Below are 6,632 nucleotides of genomic sequence, written 5' to 3' on the forward strand. Positions count from 1 at the left end.
ATACTTTTATGTTGTGTTATGTTGAATATATATATTCAACATAACACAACATAAACGCTGTGCACATTGCCTGTGGTGTTAGTAATCGTATAGGCGGAGTTATCCACTGCAAGTAAGACAGTGAAGTATTATGTGATGTATTGTGTTTTTTTTCAGCATTCTGTTGTCCAACTTTTGCAGAGTTCACTAAAGGGGACCAAGTTACAGTATATTGAAGAAGCTGTCCCTGTGCTTTTACTTTTACCATTTATAAAATAATAATACCATGCCAAGCTCTGACTATCTTTTAAAGTTGGTGATGCATCAACCACATGTGATCACACCAGGATTAAGCATATTTTGTGTGTGAATCTATATATCCATTAATCAGTTGAATGGATTGATTGTCTGACCTTGATAATTGAAAAAAAGAGTGTTATGGTCAAAAACAGCCAGGGGTCATTTTATCCTTCCGTAAGTCCAGCCTTGATTCTTAATGTGAGGAGATCATAGTAAATCATGTCTACAGAGTCCGCCAGCCAGGTTTATTGGATAAGAAATGTAAGATTGCAAACTTGGTGGAAGTGTTTGTCAGGGGCACGCTAATGCACTGTGTTTAAGCCACATCCAATCTCAGTGAATGATTATACAGAGTTTTAATATCCAGAGGGTGTCGGGCTGGAGCGAAAGGCAGTCAGCTGCTTCAGTATAACCAAATGTTACAGTATAAAACAGCGTGTCGCGCCGCTATTTGACATGGTGGAATGAGATTAGATGGAATTCATTTCTAAGTGAGGGAAAATTACAAGCCTATTGGCAACCCCCCCACACGACAGCAGCCTCTGCTCACCCCCACCAATGGCCCAACAACGGAGAGGTAGTCGGGCATGAACAGTGACATGAACAGGGAATGACCCCACAAACCACATCCGTAGCCACCTTCAGTACGGCAGGAGGAAGCTGTGTTGTTTTAAAGGTCAGATCAGTCTGAGGTCGCACAAGCATACGTCTGCTGCTCAGAATACACAGCAACAATGGAAGGCACATCGGAATAATTTTTTAAGCAGGAAAATGAAAATTGTTTGACTTTAAAAACATGTATATAAAAAGAAAGAATCTCAGAACAATTCACAAGTAAGCAATAAACCATTACTACTTAAAACCTCTTCATAAAAAAGCCTTCCAAACAATACAAATACCTTCTGGACTTTTCTGCTCATTGTTCCTATGGTGCTGTGACCAGAGAGAGGCCCTTGACATTCTGATCCATGTCTCGGGGTTTCTAGCACATCAGGATGACACCTCGTGAAAGGGGAACCCCACCTTTGACTTCTCCAGGAGAACAACACGTGTCAGCAGCCCCCCGTGGGCCCTGTCAGGGGGTGAAGAGGTTAGGCGCTCTGTGCGGCCGCACAGATCCTGGCCTTCTTGAAGACCACCATAATGACTGCTAATTACGCTGCCATCTGTGGGGTGGGCTGTGTTATGTAGACACCTGTTCATTAAGTAGGAGAAAGAAACTTTTTTCTCACAGCAGCGTATTCCACACAAAACAGTAGATTCAAAAGCTTTCCTGCCTCCATGATACAAATGTTAAACATTTTGAATTTATTCTAAAGTGAATAATTTCAGCCTTCCACAAAAACCTCCCTGCTCCACAAAAACCCACATCCGAATATCAATAAAACGTTCATGCATGCGTAATTGAACTCTTCTGTTCTGCTAATGATTGAGTGAACTTTGTGTGATACCTTTCTGGCTTCAGAAACCATCACCAAGGTTAACCAGGCCATCGGGCAGCATTAGTAAGAGAGTGTTTGGAGGGGAAGCCAATACAAATCTCTCAGGTATCTGCTGAGGGGGAGCACAGCCTGTCAATTCTGTGGCCCTAAGAGGTGATCTGCCATTACCGACTCACAGACGACTAATGAGAGCCATTCTGTTGCCAGCACCTTGAATAATATGTCAATACTTATTCAGGCTATGTCTAATGCTACCTGTTTTACTTTCACTTGATGTGATACAGATACTCCCTTATTTCTTGAGAACATTAAGCAGTTGGCAAACTGTCCAGGTCATGGATAATGTAATAATAATTCAGATTGCCTGTACTGTACAAGCTCAATGCCGAACTTTGAAAGTCTGAAAGGTTTTAAAGCTGTCTTCTCTCCCTGAACATCTCCAGACACATTCATCTAATCCGTATCTTTCAGTTTAAGATTTATATAAACGGGTGATTGCTAAGCATCACATATTTCAACATTTTATCTGTTGAGCGCATAACTCCATTTAGCTTTAGATCCTCCGAGAGTGAGCCAGCACAGCAATCATAGAGTGAGGGCCAATTAGGATGTTGACGGATTGATTTTGGAAGATAAATTTGGGATGTAGAAGGTTGACATAGCTGCTGTGTCTCTTTCACTGTGTGTGGCTCCCAATTAAGTGAGGAGAGGCAGTTTTTTTTTCTTCACGATCAGAGTGTCTCCCTGACAGATGAGCCACTAATCAGAGCAAATCTCACTAAATCCTCAAGAAGTGATGAATTGAATCATGTTAACCCTGTTCATTTGTCGTGTTCACAGATGAGACAAAATGCAACATTTATCTAGTCAACAAATAGCAATTGAGTGGGTGGGTCCATCATTGTTCATACAGTGTCTGGCTTTTTAATATAATATGCTAATATGCTATAAGCTGGTGATACTCTGGCACAGATTTGTACTGTTCCTTATACTGTATTTTTTTATCCTCCTTGTCTGACTTGAAACATAGTATGGAGGTTGAAAGCAGACATATGTTAAGTCCTGAGGCCTCAATCTGCTTCCCTCCCTAATATTTATAAGACAAATTAAGGAGGCTATCTCTCTCATGATCACACTCCAAACCCTCACCATATGTATCCCTATTATTAGACAACCAGCAGAAGATGTCCTATTTTCAAATTCAAATTACCAAGTCTAACCTTAATTGGTTAGAAACGTTGTTTAGAGGATGGTATCAAAGTCGGGCTTGGGAGAGGATCCGACAGATGGCTTAGTCTTATGACTTGTATTAACACCTTCGAAGTTTAATGAACTGTTAATTGCTTTCCTAATACATAACGGGACCATTGAAATACAAGCGGTAATGCAAACAGATTAGTTTGCAGACAACAGATAAACACCCGTCCTGTTCAATGTCACCTTTAAGTACCTTGAAAAACAAAAGCAAGCTGGAGGACACAAAGAGAAAAAAAATACCCATTTTAGAGGTATTTTAAAGGCCCAATCTCTCATTTTTCACCATATAAATTTGACATATGAATACATGCATAATTGAAAAGTTTGACATTGATAGGAAATCATCAGTTTGTGAGTCTCAATTAATCATAATTGAAAATTGGCTTGTTTAACAAATATGACAAATGCAAACAAACCTTTAACAGCATTACAAAACATAACATGAATAACTAATGTATTTGTCCGCTGTTGGTCAAGCAATAAGGAAGTGATAGCAGGTCCCAAACCTCTGCTTCATATTTTGGTGGTGGTGTGACCCTTTTGTTTACATTCAGTTCACATACTGTGCCTTTTAAAGTGAGGCCATATAAATATCTAACTGTAACTGAACAGCAGGCATTGTGGCCACAATACAAATATTTACAAATAAATGCCAGTGTAAAGTGGAGAAGAGTCATACTATCAAACAACAGACTCAGTCAGGTTACACAGCAATGTCTGTTAGGTTTAATAACATAAGCTAACATTAGCCGTCAGCTTTTGATGGCTAATGCTAGTCATACCAGACCAGGTATGGCTGTAGCAGTTAAACACCTGAGTGTATTGAATTGAGAAGGTTGTGTTCAATTGTTTATGGGTTTTCCTTTTCATTTGTAACAGAATTAATGTGCTACACATGCTTTTAAAAAGTGCACAGTCTTGCTTTAAGCACAGTCTTTAACCAACTTGGACTATCCAACAGACATTAACATGTAAGGTTGTCATTTGGCCAGAAAGTTAATGTATGTTCCCTTTATTTCTTTTCATTCTGCTGGCCTGCACTCATGTTTCTGAGATTGTTTTCAGAGAGTCGAATCTCTCAGCCTCTCTGAAGAAATTTCAGGACTCTAAAAACTCCTCATTGACTGCAGTAGTTCATCTATCTGTTTTAGCTGTGCTTGTAATATGGTGTGTGCAATGTACTTGAGCAACCATAAATGCACTCCTACCTTCGGAGGCAGTGCTTTATTTAATTAAGCCATCTTTAAGGTCAATATACTTCTGTAATGAGTTGTCTCTTTTGATCATCAGAGGTTAGATTGTACTTTGATCCTCACTCCCTTTAATGGTGTTGGTGTCACAGCTAAGTTACACCAACATTGATGTTTTTCATATTCCAGCTTATAGTCAGTGCAAATAATGCTTAAAATCCATTTCCATAACTAAGTGTAATTTCCCATCAGTTTGTTCCTGTTTAATGAGGTGAAGTCTTGTTTGTATGATTCCCAATGTCACCAGAAAAGTCATTGAAGCGGCTGTGTCAGAATTAAATCAAATTAGTATTACTACACTGCCATTTTACATCAAACTGTTCAAGTAAAAACATTTTGCTCTAGTCAATTTTACATAAAATATTCTTTTTATTTTCCGATTGTCTCTGCTGTTTCATTCAACATTTTTGGAGGGGTCTTAATGATGGAATGTGTACATGACTCGGGGTAGATGCAGTAAGGCGGGTGGGGGGTGGGGTAGGGGGTGATAGCGGAGGAAAGAAAATGACCAACATTGATTTATCCTGGATGTGCTCTTGTCTGGTTGGTGCCGTCAGAACACCTCGCTGCATCCCATTCCCTCCCATTATCTCTCTGCGATCACCGCAGTCCAACGAGTTTCCTACAGGGTCATAAATACTTCCCCCCGACCCCATACTGCTTCCACATCATCCTCTACACACCGCCTAATGACAGCAAAAGACAGACAATGCATCCTTTCTCTCGTGACTGCCATGCTTCTCTCTGTTCATACACATTTTACAGTGGCTGAAGAACGTATACATACACCACGAGAGGCCAGCAGCGGCATGTCCCCCAGACTTTGCATTTAAAATGGTACATTAAAGCAACATGTCTGAAAATATTGCACATGATTGATGTTGGTAATGACAGTGTTTTCTCAGTGTGAAATCATATGTGTGCTTTTCTCCACTGTTAAGGTCCCTAACAAAAGAAAATGTCAGAGTCCTGAAACAAACAAAAGAAGATAAAAAAAAACATAAAGGAGGGAATTCAATGCTCAGTCAAAACAGAAATACGCGCTGACTAAAATATTTCCTTGATTGGAAGGAGACAATCTATCAGAGACAATGAATCAAATTAATTATTTTCACGCGCTGGTCATCCGAATCAATTAGCAAGCAGCACACAATGAGCGACTAGCATAAACAAAGTTGTTTCCCCACAAACATCCCCATCAACAGCCTATTAGAGAAAAAGCCACACTCATAAACCACTTAAATATGAGTCTAAAAAAAAATTGAAAACCATCGCTACAGCTATGAGGCCAGGTCAAGTGGGTGGTCAATTATGTAATTGTTTCACTGATCAATTGTGTGTACAGTACACTGCAAACAAGTTGCTTTTCATTTACCAGTTACAGAGGGAAGCAGCACATTCTAGGCGAAACTAACGACCTCTCACTAAAAATTTGGCAAGTGACTGGACTTAAAAGTGCCTCCGCCAGTGAGACTTTCTTCTCCATTGATGGTATTTTGCTTTGATTTAAGCCTTGCCAATTGGTTGTGCAGTCAAATCAGACAATCAGAAATACCAATTTTTTTTTACAGTTGTTAGCCACTGCTTAAAGGAATATGCCACCGTTTGTTGAAATAGGGTTATTCACTGTCTCCTCTATATTTATAGAGGTGGGCAAACAAGCATGCATTGTCTTAGTCCGGCAGCACCCCCGCTAGCTTAGTTTAGCATAGTGAATGGAATCCTATGTTGCCGGTTAGCATGTCGTGAGTAAAAGTGACCCAACAACAACAAAAACAAAAACAATTACTTCTTGTGGCCTGCCTATTCACAACGAGTACAAATAGCAATGCAGATTAAGACTAGACGATTTCCTAGGCAGATATTGACTTGGGACTATATTGGGTGGAAGTAGGCTACAGCCGAAGCACTGCTACTTGGGCACAGAGATATCTCGCTAGCTTAGTCGGTATAACGACCACCGAATTTGACAGTTTGTCTCCTAGCAACACAGGCTTTTGAATGTTAGTCAACTGCCATCGAGGGAAACACCCACTCAGAAGCCTGAACAGTGTTTCCACAAATATGTCCAAAAAACATTTTTATCGTCTTGATGGCTAAATCTGCCAATAGCTGCAGTATCATTGAAGTTTATATTTCCTTTCACAAAAAGTGAGGAGAATTCAAATTTCATTTTTAGCTTTAATATAATATTAATATACAGTAAGTTAGGGTGTAGGAGCACGGACAAATGCATGAAGCCTTTTACGATAAATCTATTACTAAACTAAATATAAGTCAGGTTATTCACACAACCCCACACTGTGTTTGGCAGACCATATTTAGGGACGGTCAGCTGACAGAATGAATCGGCCACCCACAGATCCCTTGCATTGTAAAGCTGCCACATGCTCTATTAGTCCCC

This window comes from Sander lucioperca, chromosome 15 (genome assembly GCF_008315115.2).
Source record: "Sander lucioperca isolate FBNREF2018 chromosome 15, SLUC_FBN_1.2, whole genome shotgun sequence".
NCBI lineage: Eukaryota > Metazoa > Chordata > Actinopteri > Perciformes > Percidae > Sander > Sander lucioperca.